Raw genomic sequence first — 17,711 nt, 5'->3', positions numbered from 1 at the left:
CTGGGATCAGGAGCAGCAGCAGTCTGATGAGTGGTGGGATGATCTGGAAAGGAGGGTTATTGGTGTTTCAGAGGAGGTGGAGGCCCTATCCAAGGATTATAGTGAGGTAAAACAAAGGTTGGAGAGTGATGATGAGACTCTGCAGATGTTTGGCGCAAACTTGGAAAGTGAGGGTCGAAATCTGCAGATGCAGTATGTAATCTCCAGGGTTTTACCTTGCTGTGGTCCTTTGGATTTAGAAGAAGGTGTAAGTGATGTGGATGAGCTGTCTCTAGAGGATGACGAGGTCTTTACTGATGAGCAGGATAGAGTTGTGATTTGGGACGAGGAAGGCAGAGCAGCTATGAGGAGAGTTTGGTTCAGGAGGCATTTCATGAAGAGTCATTGTCTGAATGGTTTTTGGAGGACCTTTAGAGGGTACAGTTTGAGGTGTCGGATGTTTCAGCTTAGTATTGTGTGTCGTTGAGAAGAGTAGGTTCACATTTGTATTTTTGTTAGTTTTGTCCCTTATGACCAGTTGCCCCCAGATTACTTGACAAGTAATGAATGACTGATGGTATTGATTGAACGGTTGTTTGATGTTTTAGTGATGATTGTATCTTGAACACTTCATTGACAGTTTGGTCTTTTAATAGGTCATAACAGGTTTAGGAATTCTCTGGCAAAAATGAAAACTATAAATAGATAGAAGTAAACCTGCCCTTAGTCTTACTCCCCGAGTCCCCCTCTACCCAAGTACTCTACTCTTACTTTCTTTGTATATATATGTATATATGTGTAAATAAAAGCATGATTGTTTTATACATTTTTTAGTTAAGTCAGACATTGTATGTTACCAAAGGTAGATGTATAATGTTGTTGTAGCATGTTATCATCATTAGGATATCAGAGACCTTCATATGTACAGTAATCATAGAAATAGAGTATTAATTTTGTACAGCAAAAACATTTAGAATCACTAGTGATTTCGGTGAGAATTCAGAATTTCGCCCGAGGTAAAACTTGTAATTATCACATGACATCATCATTCACAGAACTCAACACACTTGACTTTATCAGTAACGCACACCTTCAAATTTGATATGGATCAGATTTAGAAAAAAAACATAGAAGAAATTTGGTATAGATCATCAACCTTGTCAGTCAACATTTTTTGGAGTTGTTACCCTTTTAATGACCTTTTTTTTACCATATTTTGGACATATACAGTCTATAGATAGAAAAACTAGATTATAGAGAGAGAAAAATTTAAAAACTGTATTATAGAGAGATAGAATAAAAACTATTATAGAGAGAGAAAAATTTGTGATTTTTTTTTTAAATTATCAGCAAGACAAGATCTGTTTTGTGGAGAAAAAAAAACTATATAGAAGATGTAGAGACAATGTACAACTGAAACGAATCAGTAAGTCATTGAGATCAGAGAAATCTCAAATTCCCACGGTCAGATGTTTATGGTCTCCCAGTTTTCGTTGCCATCCTACAATATCTTTTTCTTTTTGATAAACATGACTCATATTAATTTGGATTTTTTCTAAACTATTTTGTAAAATGTAAAATAAAATAACACCTTTCTTAATTAGCTCTGAATGCACCATACACCTGGAAACCTGGTAAATGAAACTTCTTGTTTAATCTTCCCTCCATGTCTGGTACATCAATATTAAACCATTTTATTCACAAAGTATCAAGAACTAACCTGGGTGGGATAACTAACATGATACTTCCTAAATAGGTTGTCTGGAAGATGTGTGAATGAATGAATGAATGAACGAGATAATAATAGAGAGCAGAGAGACAGATATCTTAAGGGTATTGTGTACTGTTCTGTGGAGGGAAGTTACTTAGGAATTTTATAATTCTAGTAATTTTCAGAATAGATTGGTATTTCTGAGCTAGGACTAAATTACTATTTAAGGAAAAATTGGTTAATGTCAAATTTAGAGACAGATTAAATTTATAACTGTTCCAGTAGATTTCAAAGTCAATATTAATGAATTTATTCAATTTTTGTTTTGTCTTTAGCTTTCATAATCTATTTTTTTAATTTTCATAACTTTTTCTTCATACCAATATTATTTTTTAAAGGTTTTTATTTTAGTATAGATGCTGTATTATGAACATCGTTCTGAAGGGCATGACTGACCTTGACATCCTTGATCAACCTTGAGGGTCTCCTCTTTGAATATGACCTTAAAAATCATTCCATAGTGCCATATCTATTTACATAGACTTCATGGTAAATTCAAAAAGGGGGAATCTATAAAACCTGGTTAAGTCAAATGGTCCACTCCATTATGACAACCTGAACAAATTGAAAACCAGTGGTATTTGTTTTATTTGGTTTTTTTATTGACATAATTGGTTAACATTGCAATAATTACGACGGAGGAGCCAAAATTGAGTAAACATACAATACAACTGACTTAAAAATTCACACACTTTTCAAAAATTCACACACAAAAAAATCACACACAATGAAATCACACACTAAAAATTCACACACAATGAAATCACACACAAAAAATTCACACACAATGAAATCACACACAACGAATTCACACACAAAAAAATCACACACAAAAAAATCACAGAAGCAAAGAAATATGACAATCACCAACCAAAAAAAATCCTGGATTTGACAGTACAGTAAAGTAAAACATAATGACATATACACTTGTAAAAAAAAATTTTTCCCTACAGTTGGCGCAGTAGATACCTCTGCTTTATCTGACTGCATGACGTCCATACTTGTTTTATTTCAGAACTTACAATTGTCCAGTGAAGGTTATAGTTGTAGAGGTGTTTAGAACTCTTGTAAGTACCAGTTTCAGTACTTATCTGTCACTAGTAATACTGAGAATAAATGTCACTACAACTGAGCTTTTCCTGCATACGATTGGTTTCCTCACATTACTTGGTATTTTATGCAAAAGTCTATATTTTATTAATATTTCGGTCAGTAGTTTTTCCCCTGAAAGTTTAAAGTAACATTTTATTGAGATATTTTATTGGCACTCGGATTCAAACACAAAACATTGCAGATTTGTGATAAAAAATAACATAAAATTTGTTTTTATTATTTCATGTTTGTTAATTAATATCAAAAGTAACCTGCAATATATTTAATTTTGATTTGAAGTAATGTGTTGGAAAGATGGTCTCTGATAATTTGGTGGTGACAAACATTCTACTTTTATATAAAATAAAAAAAAAAAAAAAAAATATAAAAAAAAAAAAAAAAAAATACACTGTAATATCTATGTATAATAATTAATACTTTTTTTCAGGTATTTTAATCCTTTCTTCAGTTTAATTTCAGAATGTTTCTGATAGACTGGATAGTGGTTGAGAAACACAGAACCTGCGATCTTCGAGATTTTGATGAAATCGTGATGAAGTAATGGATACATTATTTTCATGGGAAGGCGGAATTGAATTATGTCGTGATGGAAGTAATGGATACATTATTTTCATGGGAAGGCGGAATTGAATTATGTCGTGATGGAAGTAATGGATCGATACATTATTTTCATGGGAAGGCGGAATTGAATTATGTCGTGATGGAAGTAATGGATACATTATTTTCATGGGAAGGCGGAATTGAATTATGTCGTGATGGAAGTAATGGATACATTTTTTTCATGGGAAGGCGGAATTGAATTATGTCGTGATGGAAGTAATGGATCGATACATTATTTTCATGGGAAGGCGGAATTGAATTATGTCGTGATGGAAGTAATGGATACATTATTTTCATGGGAAGGCGGAATTGAATTATGTCGTGATGGAAGTAATGGATACATTATTTTCATGGGAAGGCAGAATTGAATTATGTCGTGATGGAAGTAATGGATACATTATTTTCATGGGAAGGCGGAATTGAATTATGTCGCGATGGAAGTAATGGATCGATACATTATTTTCATGGGAAGGCGGAATTGAATTATGTCGTGATGGAAGTAATGGATACATTATTTTCATGGGAAGGCGGAATTGAATTATGTCGTGATGGAAGTAATGGATACATTATTTTCATGGGAAGGCGGAATTGAATTATGTTGTGATTGAAGTAATGGATACATTATTTTCATGGGAAGGCGGAATTGAATTATGTCGTGATGGAAGTAATGGATACATTATTTTCATGGGAAGGCGAAATTGAAATATGTCGCGATGGAAGTAATGGATAGATTATATTCATGGGAAGGGGTAATTGAATTATGTCATGATAGAAGTAATGGATACATTATTTTCACGGGAACTTTCCTTTTACATATTTTGAATAAAAACATCAATATTTATTAAATTTTAAACAAAATCACCAAAATTTATTAAATTTTAACGATAAAAACCAAATTTGTTAGATTTCAAACAAAATTTGGTAATTTTTAATTATTTTTTTTTCATTAAAATTCAAACAAATCACTAAAATTTATTTAAGAAGCATTAAAAGATATCCATGTAATTGTTCATAAAGAGTAAAAATGCTTTTTTAAAGGCATATATCTTAGTAATTATCTTTTTCTGAATTAAAATAAATAACTGTTCATTTTTTCCTAATTTGTATAAATATATAACCATTCCATTTTCTAAATTTCGATATCATAATTTAGCTCACAATAACTAAATAAGTATGAAAATGTTAATTTTCAGTGTTTCATTGAGATTTTGACTTCGAACAACTTGAATTTAACAATACTGCATTATTATAGGGTATGATTGCAACATGAATACGTTACTTACTTTTTTTTAAAATGTTTAAAAATTGAACACTAGCAAGTCAGTAGAACATTACCTATAAACTAGACATGGAACCCAATCACCATACCCCATCACTATATCCCATCACGATACCCAATCACCATACCCAATCACCTTCCCTTATCACCATACCCCATCACCATATCCAATCACCATACCCCATCACCATATCCCATCACGATACCCCATACCCAATCACAATACCCAATCACAATACCAAAGCACATTCACTTAGCATGACACCCACAACCATTAACACTGTATGTATAGAATAAAAGGTAGTTTATACTGGCTTGCTAATGTTTTCATTCTGGCTTTCTTTAATTATCCCCTCGTCCCACATAGCAACAGCTCTATGTATTGTTGACCTGGGACTGAGCTTCGGAGCAGGTTGGCTGGAATGAGGCAACGTCCAGGAACTGGAATTGAAGAGCTCAGAGGTCTTGGAGGAGACTATGGTCTGTTGAAAGGGAGAATAAGACTCCAGGCACTTGTATTAAAGGTCAAGGAGGGGAGTAGGGAATACGTAGCTAACCCAAAACAAGTCCAGGGACTTATTTTTAGGGGCATGGGGGTCCGGAAAGGTTATCCCATGGGGGTCCAGGGACTTGTTTTTATGGGATTGGGGTTTGGGGAGGATTACCACATGGGAGTCCAGGATCTTGTTTTTAAGGGATGGTGGTTGGGGAGGGTTACCCCATAGGAGTCCAGGGACTTGTTTTTATGGAATTGGGGGTCAGGGAGGATTACCCCATGGAAGTCCAGGATCTTGTTTTTTTAAAGGGATGGGGTTGGGAGGGTTACCCCATGGGAGTCCAGGGACTTGTTTTTAAGGTATTGGGGGTTAGGGAGGGTTACCACCATGGGAGTCCAGGGACTTGTTTTTAATGGATGGGGGTCGGGAAGGGTTACCCCATGGGAATCCAGGTACTTGTTCTAAGGGATTGGGGGTCGGGTAGGGTTGCCCCATGGGAGTCCAGGGACTTGTTTTTAAGGGTTTTGGGGTCAGGGAGGGTAAACCCATGAGAGTCCAGTGTATTTAAGGTCTTGGAGGTCAGGGAGGGCTACCCCACGGTCTAGTGTAATAGAGATGAAGAAGTTGCTGGGTAAGGAGGGGAAGTAAGTAATGTGTTGGTGTTGTAATTTCACACTGTTCTGATACTGTATCTAGTTGCTTTAAAGATTGTGAAGTACAAATAACCCTGTACTTTTGGATGAAATGCATTATAAATTTCAAAATAATGAACACTTCACTTTTCTGAATTTAAATACGGTAACACTTTCTTTTCTAGAATTAAAATAAATAACACTTTCTTTTCTGGAATTTAAATAAATAATTTCTTTTCTAGTTTTCAGATAAATAACCATTCCTTTTTCTAATTTTAAATAAATAATTCTTTTTTTTTTTAACTCAAATAATTCTTCCTTTTTAAATTATAAATAAATAAACCTTCCTATTTCAAAATTTAAATAAATAATCCTTCGGGTTTTTTTTTTATTAAATTTGAATAAATAATCATTTCTTTTTCCAAATTTAAATAAATAACCTTCTTTTTTTCTAAATTTGAAATAATGACCCCTTTTTTTCTAAATTTGAAATAATCACCCCTTTTTTTTGTGTGCTGGTGGTGTTACCACAGGTTTGTGTATGCGTCTAGTGTGGTTGGGAGTCAGACTCTTACACTGCCGCTGGATAGCTTATATTCATAGGTGAAAAGAAAGCTGAGTGCGTAAGTCTTTCCTTCCAGTACATAGCCTCTACACTAACAAGACTTCTACAGTGCCTCCCCGTGACAGCACATGGTAACTAGGATCTAGTGTCCTAGGCTTGACTGTAGAGGATCTCGGAGTAGCAAGGACCCTAGAGATGAAGTGTATAGGCCGATCGACATGCGCACATGCCTAGCACTCACCACCCTTGCCCCAGTTATGGGTTAAATAGCCAGCTGAATGATGGTCATCAGCCTTGAAAGGATGTCTAGGAGAAGAAAACTCTTGATATGAAATTTTTGGTAGATTTGACTCGTCAGCCTTGGTCTGCAATTGATTCAAAGGAAACAAAGCTTGAGTAAAGGTTCTCTGATTCTCCAGGTTTGGGATTGAGAAATATGTCAACAACCTATCCTTGTAAAAAGGAAGAATGATTATATATACTGATTAATCTCCCAGATGAGGAACATCACAACTGGGTCTGCATGAAGCTTCGACATTCAAAAGACAAGGTAAATATGCATAAGGTACATGTAGTATATGTCTAGTCATTTCATTTGAGTAGTTATGATTTTGATGTATAAATTCACATTTGGATATAGTATTACATAAGTCCACAAGATAATTAACATGGAGCACCAAAAATATTCATTGATAATTTGATATTCTGTTTAAAGTATGCATTTTTTTATTTATCATAAAACAGTCCGATATGTTTCAGTTATTTTCAATGCAAGTTTCTATATTAAACTTAACTATAATAGACTTGATCTTAAATTTAAAAAGAATGATTGAATCTTGTCTTGAAATCTGAAAATGGTTGATGTAAACTTTTTAAGGGAGGGTATAGGGGTTTGAAAAAGTGTATGCCCTGTTTTGTACACTTGGTTGACAATTATTGATTACCCCTAATATCAACCCAACAAAATGTAGAATTTTAACAATGGTGCTCCTGAAAGAAAAGGAAAGGTTCACAGTTCCTCTCCACAGGTCACAATTAACAGTTATGACCAAAATATGTATTACAAATAAGAATTCATAGGTGGAAAAAAAAAATCATGCATAAACTAAAAATAAAAAAACTATAAAAATTCACAAGAATTAGCCTGAGTAAATTAAGAAGTATTATTATGCCATGATAATATGCATGTTTATATTTATTAGATAAAATGTTATGTATTTGTAAGTTATAAGTTATTACTTATTATATATAGTGACATGTGAATCATAACATACATCTAAACAATTACATGTATATACATAGCAATTTGATATTTACACCTGGCCCATTGGACCTATATGCCACTTTAGCAATATTGTATCTAATTTAACTGCTATGATTAGATGTTAATTAATTGACTAAATTCCATATACATGTATAGATATTGAAATAAGATTGGTATAATTGCCAATGAGACAACTGACTCCACCAGAGACTAAAAGATATATATGTTAACAACTAATGGTCAACATACGGCCTTCAATAAGTGTTTAAAACTATCACAGTTATTTTATGGATTCAATTTTTTTTCAGTTATCCTGGATATTTTAAAAAAACATGTAAATGATTTACTGAAGGAAAATCGAAGGAAAGTAGGACCTGAATGTGAAATAATACCAACTTGAAGGTATGTATGTTGACTGTAACAATAAATCCTTGTTTCAAGGTAACATTAAAGATAATGAACGGTTCTAGTTTATTGCTTCTATAATAAAACGATACCTTATTACAGATATAAAAATATATGCCTTCAAAAATGAGTAAAACCCATACAACATAGTCGGCTATAAATGGGCCAAAAAATTTAAATTGTAAGAAAGAAAAATCAATCGAAAACAAACTGCCTTATTCATGTCCAAAATAATGAACAAAACACAGCAACAAACATTTACCACTGAATTACATGCACATACAGAGTGTGGCAGGGTTAAACTAGTTTGAAGGCATATTGTCCTTATCCATCAAATCTTTGGTTGAATGAACATTTTCAATCCATGGTGCCTGAAAAAATTGACATGTTTATTTCAAACAAATCTGAAGTAAAATATAAGTACAATGGTGGCATTTCATACTTAAAAGATGCCATAAGATTTAATACAATTCTGAACTGCTTCATATGAAGAATATTTTTAGCCTCTATCTCCTGGTTACCCCATATATGGATAAAATGTAAATATCTTCTGACATCAACATTTTTATATTATTTTGTGAATTTTAGTTTGTTTTGAATGAAATGTTATTTTCTATTTGTAGACAAAGCGTGCTTGTTAATTTAAAAAATCAACTGAAGCAAAAGAAGAAGAATGGATTCTGTTGATCTGAGGAACTTGGAAACACTTATTGACAAAAAATATGTAGTATAATACAAATATGTTTAAAGAGAGAGAGATAGAAAGAGGATGAGAACCAGTTGTAAAGATTTATTCTTTTAAACCAGATATGTTGATTACATTCGAATTTCATAGGCCTACAGTTCCCCCCTATATGGTCTTTAAATAGTTAATACATGTACTAAGTGTTTAATGTAAGACTATGATGTGACGTTTGATAACAATCAGCTGCCATTGGTTTAAATCTATTTTTATGCCCTTTCAGTTGGGGGGGGGATATTGTTTTACTCCTGTCATTAAGCTCTACCATCCTTTTATAGGTATATAAATATAAGAAGATGTGACAATGAGACAACTCTCATCCAATTCCAGATAACTACTCCTAGAGTTTAACGAGTTATCTCCCATATTTGTAGGTACTTTTGCTATTTTGATATTTCACAATATTAGGCTAATGCAAATAGAAGATTTAACTTGTTTTTGAATTTAACAAACTGAGCATAAGTTGTGAGGAATGGAAACTAGCAGGCTGAGCTTTAGGGTTAAGGGGAGGTAATACACTTGTTTATATCTTCATATGAGCTAGTTTTGTTCACTGCATGGAAGGTCTGCAAGAAATTAGAATGTATTAGTTTTATATATAATTGTTATATATTTGTTGTTAGATATGCTATAATATACAGTATTATAGTTCTGTGAATAAATTGGGCTTGTAAACAGGTCTAGATAATGCATTAAGTTGATTGGTCTGACATGGGGATTTCAAATTATATTTATGTCATCATCATCTACAAAAGTGCTTCCATTCTCATTATTATCTGATATTAAACGCCCCTTCCTCCCAATTATTGACTTCATTTTTAGTTTAATGAGTTATCTCCCATATTTGTAGGTACTTTGGTAACAGTATTTCATGATAAGGCTTAATGCAAATACTCACTCACTCCTGGAGACAACTCTTGTTTTTTGTAGAAAAGAAGATGAACTTGTTTTTTAATTTAATGGTAAATCCTGTTACTTGGTATATTTTCTCCTAAGCTTTAAAATAATATTTAACACCCTGTCCATGAAATTGAACATTGCTCCTCTTGATTTTAGTAAGTGAATTATTTTGCAATAGTTTAAAAGAAATGTCAAATAGTATTTCATAATGCATTAGAAGGAATGGTATATTTTATAGAATTTTGTTTTACTTTTATGTTTAGTAGTCACAGAAAATATAATTTATTATTTGTTTTACTATTTACTACATTTTTGTATTATCAAGTGGAATAACATGAACTTAATTCCCTATTTGCTAGTTCATAACGATTGTAAAGTTGAAATTTCTGTAACAATTAAACACCTAGCTATGATTCTCCCCTACAATGTATGAGGTTTTTTTAAAGCAGGATGTATTTTTTTCAATATTGCCATATTCTTAAGTCTTAAGTAGCAGTATTATATAAGGTGATCGCTACACAGACCTAGTACTATAGGAGGAATTATGTAATTTCTCCAGGTCACAGTGGCACCCATAACAACTATGTTTTGTCAATAAATTGGTTTATATCGGGTTAATTAGTGTAAATGTGTATTCTTGTGGTTTTTTTTGGGTTTTTTTTGTTTTTTTGTTGTCTAAATGTACTTTAATCATTCTAATCATTTTCTGTGCTTTATTGTCGAGCCTTCGACTTTAGTCGAAAAAGCGAGACTAAGCGATCCTACTTTCCGTCGTCGTCGGCGGCGGCGTCCACAAATATTCACTCTGTGGTTAAAGTTTTTGAAATTTTAATAACTTTCCTAAACTATACTGGATTTCTACCAAACTTGGACATAAGCTTGTTTATGATCATAAGATAGAATCCAGAAGTAAATTTTGTAAAAATAAAATTCCATTTTTTCTGTATTTTACTTATAAATGGACTTAGTTTTTTCTGCGGGGAAACATTTCATTCACTCTGTGGTTAAAGTTTTTAGAATTTTTATAACTTTCTTAAACTATCCTTGGTTTGTACCAAACTTGGACAGAAGCTTGTTTATGATCATAAGATAGTATCCAAAGTAAATTTTGTAAAAATAAAATTCCATTTTTTTCGCATTTTACTTATAAATGGACTTAGTTTTTTTCTGCGGGGAAACATTACATTCACTCTGTGGTTAAAGTTTTTAGAATTTTAATAACTTTCTTAAACTATCCTTGGTTTGTACCAAACTTGGACAGAAGCTTATTTATGATCATAAGATAGTATCCAGAAGTAAATTTTGTAAAAAGATAACTCCATTTTTTCTGTATTTTACTTTTAAATGGACTTAGATTTTCTTCCAGTTAATACTTCATACAGTCTGCAGTTAAAGTTTTCAAAACATTTATTAGATTCATTAACTATCCTAGATTTTTACCAAACTTGGACAGAAGCTTCTTACAATCAAAAGATAGTATCAAGAGGAATATTTTTTCCTAATTTTTGTTGAGCCTGTGATTTACAGCAAAAGTAGGCGAGACACTGGGTTCCGCGGAACCCTTACAAATTTTTTTGTAATTCATTCATTTGATTGTATAGCTCAAATTTTGGGCACCATGATTGGTTAATAAAAATTATCTTATCTTATCTTATCTTCATAAATCACTTCTCAATTTAAGAAATAAAATTTATTTGAACTTTTTTATGCTTTAAAATATTATTAAAATAATATCTTGTTCCACTTTTTAGAAATAACCTTGTTTCAGTTATTTTGAGAGGAAGTTTTTTTTAGTTTAAATCCCTGGCTGGGTTAGACCACACAAGACTGAAAGCTGGTATTTGCTTGTAATAATATTTCAAGTTATATTTATCCCTTTAGGGTAAAGTCATTCCATAGATATGAGAAGATGTGGTATGAGTGACAATGAGACTATGATAAGATGTGGTATGAGTGCCAATGAGACATCTCTCCATCTGCTGAATTATGTTTTGGGGTATGGTGATTCCTGTCGATTTTGAGGTTCACTTTTTTAAAATTCAATGGTAATCATTTCAAAGTGGGTTTTTTTTGCTTGTTTTTTTTTTACACAGATCAGGCCATAGTGGTTGCTGCATTTGAAATTGTATCATGTTTTGTTATATTGGCGCTATCTCTTACAACTTGCTTACAGTGACCTATATTTTTTATTACCACCTACAGCATGAAAGATGTACCTACTAATTTGTACTATTAGTATATAGTAATAACATTGTCTGTCATTTGACCCTTGTGTAACCTCGGATCAAGAATATCATGACCTGTTGTTTTGTGCACAATATATAACTTTAAAGGTACATTGTCTTAAAACAATAATCAACATTTGATTGTTATTTCAAAGCTATGTGGAGGTAATCTGACTAGCATTTGAATGACATAAATGTGACATTTTTCATGCAAAGACTTGCAAGGCAAAAATAATAAGATACCATTAGTTATTATCGTTTATTGGGAAAGACTGTACTTTGACTCTTTCATAGCCTTTTTTTTTTTTGGTTTTACTCTATTGTTGAGTTACTGTCACATATAATTTGCATTTACCCAAAAGTCGACATTCTTCTTTGAGCATTTTGAAAACCTTCAAGGAAACCAACTATAACTGGACTACTTAGTACATTTGAACTTGTATAAAAGAAATATTTCACTTCTTGCCACAGGAAACTTTGATGCAATGTTTTTATCTTATTATTGTTACAGGTTTTTCATTAGTTATTTTATAAACATCATATGAACTTGTCAGTAATAGCATTGGATACTTGATTACATGTATGGGAAGTTAAGTCGCCATCTGTGTTTAGGGTTCACAGATACTATACCTCCCATTTAGGTATAGTAACGTCCCCACCATACATATCAAGTATCTGCTAGTACTGATATGAACTGAGGGAGATAGATCACTCAGTTGGACCCTGACCGTCAGACCAAGGGTGACTTGGTCAGACTGCGACCGAGTCGTGGTCTAAACCTTTTCTTTGTCCCATGCATGAACTGAGTGAGATCGATCACTCAGTTGGACCGTCGTGACCAAGGGTGACTTGGTCAGACTGCGACCGAGTCGTGGTCTAAGTACCATACATATCAAGTATCTGCTAGTAATGGTATGAACTGAGTGAGTTCGATCACTCAGTTGACCGTGACCAAGGGTGACTTGGTCAGACTGCGACTGAGTCGGGGTCTAAGTACCATACATCTTCTAGTACTGATATGAACTGAGTGAGTTCGATCACTCAGTTGGACCGTGATCAAGGGAGACTTGGTCAGACCGTGTACCATGTATCCGTTTTACTGGTACAAGTTTTTATCCAAATTTTAATTGGGGATGTTTTTAATTTTTATCTTTTTACCCATATTTTAATTGGGAATGTTTTTATCTTTTAATCCAATTTTCATTGGGAATGTTTTTATCTTTTAATCCAATTTTCATTGGAAATGTTTTTATGTTTTTGTCCATATTTTAATTGGGGATGATTTTATCTTTTATTCAAATTTTAATTGGTGATGATTTTAATTTTTTATCCAAATTTTATTAAATGTTTTTACCTTTTATTTAAATTTTAATTGGGGAAGGTTTAAATTTTTATCATTATTTTAATTTGGGGTTGTTTTTAACTTTTTATCTAAATTTTAATTGGGTGGTTTGTTTTTTAATTTGTAAAATGGGTCAGGTTTATTCATATTGGCTGTATAAGTCATGCTTTAGTCAAATCAGAGACTGTAAAATTGGTACTCCGAAAGGAAGAAACTGGTGGTTCCTGCGGCCATTTGTTTCGGTGAACTAGCACCTTAAAGTCCAGATAACCCTCAGGCCAGCTGGCTAGTACATTAGCAGACAGGTACTTTTTACCATTTGGCATTTTTAAAACTTTTGGCAATTTTTACTTTTGGACTTTTACTTTCCTATTGTAATTTTTTTTTATAATTGTTTTCATTTTTTCTAAAATATTTTTTACACCTTTCTATTAAATACATATTTTGGCTGCAAAATGGTTATCCAAGGATAATTTCTTTAAACAAAATTTACATCACACATTTTGGCTTATTGTAACTTTGGCTGTTACCTTAATTTTTAAAATAAAGATAACCATTTAATATTGAAATAGAAACTACAGCTCCAAATTAGCTCAATATTAAAAAAAATGAAAAGTTTAGATCTTCTTTTAGGTATTGAAATTTTTCATTCTTCCATGCCTGGTACTTCATGATTAAAATCTTTTCATCAACTAACCCTTTCATGGGGATATTTAACACACAGAGTAGGCTAATATAGGTGGTTAAGGTTGGTATGGATAAGAGAGAAATGGAGGAAGGATGAGGGTAAATAATGAGAGTGGTATGTATGGATATATGTTCTATAGGGAGAAAAAGAAAAAAATGAGTAGATGAGGGTAATATTGAGAGTTGTATGTAAAGTAGTTAGGGAGAGAATGTTAATTTCTTTATAAGGGCTTGATGTACTGGTATAATGGAAGTGCAGTTTTCTTTTTTCTCTTGTGTAGTTCTTATTTTCTTCAAAAATCTGGAGTAAACATTTTAACTTCTAAAAGTACTGCTGTCAAAAATTAACAAGTTAACAGCCTTTCTTGTTACTGATTATGTGCTGCTTATATATAAACATTGTAGCACTTCTCAGTGACTTGATAGGGTTGCAGCTTTTCATCAATTTTAACAGCATTAACTTAGTTATAACTGCAGTGATCAACACACTTACACTTAATTAATGTTTCTTTCATTCTGAGAAAATTTGCTTTCAAGTCTTTTTATAAATTTCTTGGTCTATAATATTTCTTCTGTATCTTTGCTGTCAAGTTTGTAGATTATTCTCATGTGGTTTTTATCAGTCTCAGAATGCAGTATTAGTGTGTAGGGTGTATGTTTCTAACATTTAATGGTTAATGTCCAACAGTCAAATCAAGTCTGTATTTAAATATATGTTTTATTTTACCAGTTACAAACAAAATACAAAATAGGTCCCTATGACATTCTTTATTGTCATACATCATTTTGTATCCAAGCCTCTTATAAACTATTTGAAAACAGCCTTGGTGGTCCTGTCAGTTTTTCAAGCACAGCAAAGTGAAACTAGACTCCTAAATTTATATCTACTGATTAGAACGCTAAGCACACTGCATGAAACATGATGAGAAAGAAAAACAGCTAAGACTGGTGCTTGGAGTCGAAATATTGACTCGGGGATATGATGACACATTTCCATTCGGATTTTCACCTTGTGAACTAACATGTTCTCTACAATTACTAAGCAAAAGTTAACCAAAGGTCCTTGTCGGGGCATCTTGTTTAAAAAAATATGTCTGATAACCTGGCCTGCCAACCAAGATGGCTGCCATGGCTAAAAATAGAAATAGGGGTAAAATGTAGATTTTGGCATACATCTCTGAAACAAAAACATTAAGAGCAAATATATGGTGATATATTATTCTTGGTGTCATTTGTTGACCTCTAAAATGTCTAAGAGTTTTCTGATTTTTATTAGTCTTTGCTGGGTTTCTGTTTCTATATGACGTATACTATTTCACATTATATACATATTAATCATATAGATATAGGAAGATGTGGTATGAGTGTCAATGAGACAACTCTCCATCCAAGTAACAATTTATAAAAGTAAACCATTATTGGTCAAGGTACAGCCTTCAACACAGAGCATTGGCTCACACCGAACAGCAAGCTATGACCAGGTGCTCTGTAGGGCGCTGCTTTATACGACAGCAGTGGTCGAACCCTGAATAGTTGGGGCAAATTTGGTCACAATATTCAAGCTTGATACTGTCTGAATTTGGATTGAGATAAAATTTTTGACACAATATAGGTTTATGTCACAAAACAAATGTGGTTAAAGATCTAACAAATCTATTGCACAATACTGTGCAATTGAAGATTTCTTCTTGAAACTTTGGAAAACAAGCAATGTAAGGGAGGTAATCAAGTAATCAAACATATATATATGTATAACTGTATTCTTTAAATTTTAATTGCATTACCTCCCTTACACTGCTTTTATATGGGTCATTTTCAAAAAATGTCGTATTTTCAGTACACCCATGCTATTTTTTTTTATTTCTAATGGAAATTTCAGTTGTAATGGTTTAAATGAAAGCTTGTCTGATATGTGATTCAGAACATTAATAATAAACGCACCTTACATCTATTTTGATAAGATTAAACTGCATTTAAGACCGATTTTGGGGGAATTTGTCTACGTACAGTGTCAGAAAAACACATTTCAAATGATTTTTTTGCGATTTTCTGATCACCTTGATATCTGCAAAAGGGACTTTTTAAGACCGTTAAATATTACTCTAACGAAAAATCGTAGCTTCTTTATCATTTTATGTAACATATTATCTACAAACTAAATTGAATCAGCGTACAGGAGGTTCATGTCTTTCCTGTTACCGCTACTTAAATCAGCCGTTAAATTATTCTCCCTATGAATATTGAATCAGTCAGTGTTGATCTCAAAAGTGCAAAGCAATTTTTACATTTAAAACGCCTCGTTTCTTGAACGACAGTGTAGAGAAAGGAAATTTCAAGACATTAAGTGAAAAAAAAGAGCGTACTTTTTTCATGTCTATGCTGTTACCACCAATTTTGCTTTATTACACCAACAGTATACTTGTAAAAAGTGCAATAACGTGTTGGAAACCAAATTCACAATAAAAAAACATAATCACTTCACCAAAGGGAGTAGTTATTTCACAACAGCAATAAAAAACGATGAAATTTGTCTATCCTGTTATGTCTATCCTGTTACTAAGGTTGCTATGGTTACAGTAACAGGATAGACAATTGTAGACAAAAACGTCGTTAATTTTTTTATCTTAACATATAGGTGCAAAATGAATAAGTAACTTTTAATAATTTTTTCAATTTCAAAATTCGACATTTTTTGAAAATGACCCATATAACTGTTAAACAAGAACGAACGTATAAGATCCGTGAACACATATATATCGTCATGATAACTTCATAGTGGACAGTGTACTACTAGCACCCTTTTTCATACCCTTTCTAAATTATTTCATCATGTTTAAGCCTCAATTAACAAAAACGGTAATAAAACGTTAAGGCGAAGTGTACGTAATTAAACTACACAATGGATTTTTTTTAAATTTCACATATGCATGAATTCTGCTTGTAAAATTACACCAGAAAATTAAATAAAAAAAGGGGGTAACCGTTTTCGTTTTTGAGGTACGAGCCGTTGAAATTAACAGCATGACACTCCAAAAATACAAAGGATATATAGGCAAAATCATCAAAATTAGCAGATATTTTTACATTATCAAGATTTCCTTTTTACAAATGATCTTAGGTTATAAATTGATAAGGAAATAAACTAACTAATTTTAAAGAATATTTCTGTCGCAAAAGAAAATGCAAGTTTGTAAATAAATTTACCGCAAATGAAAGAAATTTACCGTAGACTCTAATTTTATCTTTTTTTTTTTTTTTTTTTTTTTATATTAGAGTGATTTTGAACCTTTTTTAATGCTTGCATGGATTGTTTTATTCTTTTATGAATCAAATATTGAGTTTGAATTTGACCCGGTTAACACAGTGTTGTCAGAATGAATTGATCGGTTTTAATATTAGGATCGGGTATAGACCTCGTGTTCAATCTTAAATCAGCATGTTTGTATTTAAAAAAATAGACCTATTTTCTGCATATTTTCATGTTCGTCATTTCTGCATGTTGTTTATCTGAGGATTTGCACACAATATAGTCTACATTATAAACCTATTTCTTTAGTCATGTTTACACAGTCACATGCTCAAGACGCATCTCTGCCAAAACATATTTTATTTTACAAAATTTCCCGTCTCGATCACTTTTCCCTTTTCTTTAACTAAATGACAAAGAATGATGTAATGTTTGCTGAATGAAGTTTCAGTAACATAAGAAA

The 17,711-nt window shown here is 32.4% G+C and overlaps 1 long non-coding RNA gene across 1 annotated transcript; it reads left to right on the top strand.

Moving 5' to 3' along the window:
* Positions 1-6,337: 6,337 nt before the first annotated feature.
* On the top strand, positions 6,338-10,383 carry LOC134701139 (uncharacterized). The gene is made up of 3 exons (XR_010104048.1): positions 6,338-6,986; positions 8,009-8,102; positions 8,729-10,383. It is a non-coding gene; the product is annotated as an uncharacterized LOC134701139 (long non-coding RNA).
* The last annotated feature ends 7,328 nt before the right edge of the window (positions 10,384-17,711 follow it).

Source organism: Mytilus trossulus, unplaced genomic scaffold (assembly GCF_036588685.1).
Source record: "Mytilus trossulus isolate FHL-02 unplaced genomic scaffold, PNRI_Mtr1.1.1.hap1 h1tg000220l__unscaffolded, whole genome shotgun sequence".
Classification (NCBI taxonomy): Eukaryota; Metazoa; Mollusca; class Bivalvia; order Mytilida; family Mytilidae; genus Mytilus; species Mytilus trossulus.
The sequence above is the reverse complement of the archived record's forward strand: the minus strand, read 5'-3'. Positions and strand labels throughout refer to the sequence as shown.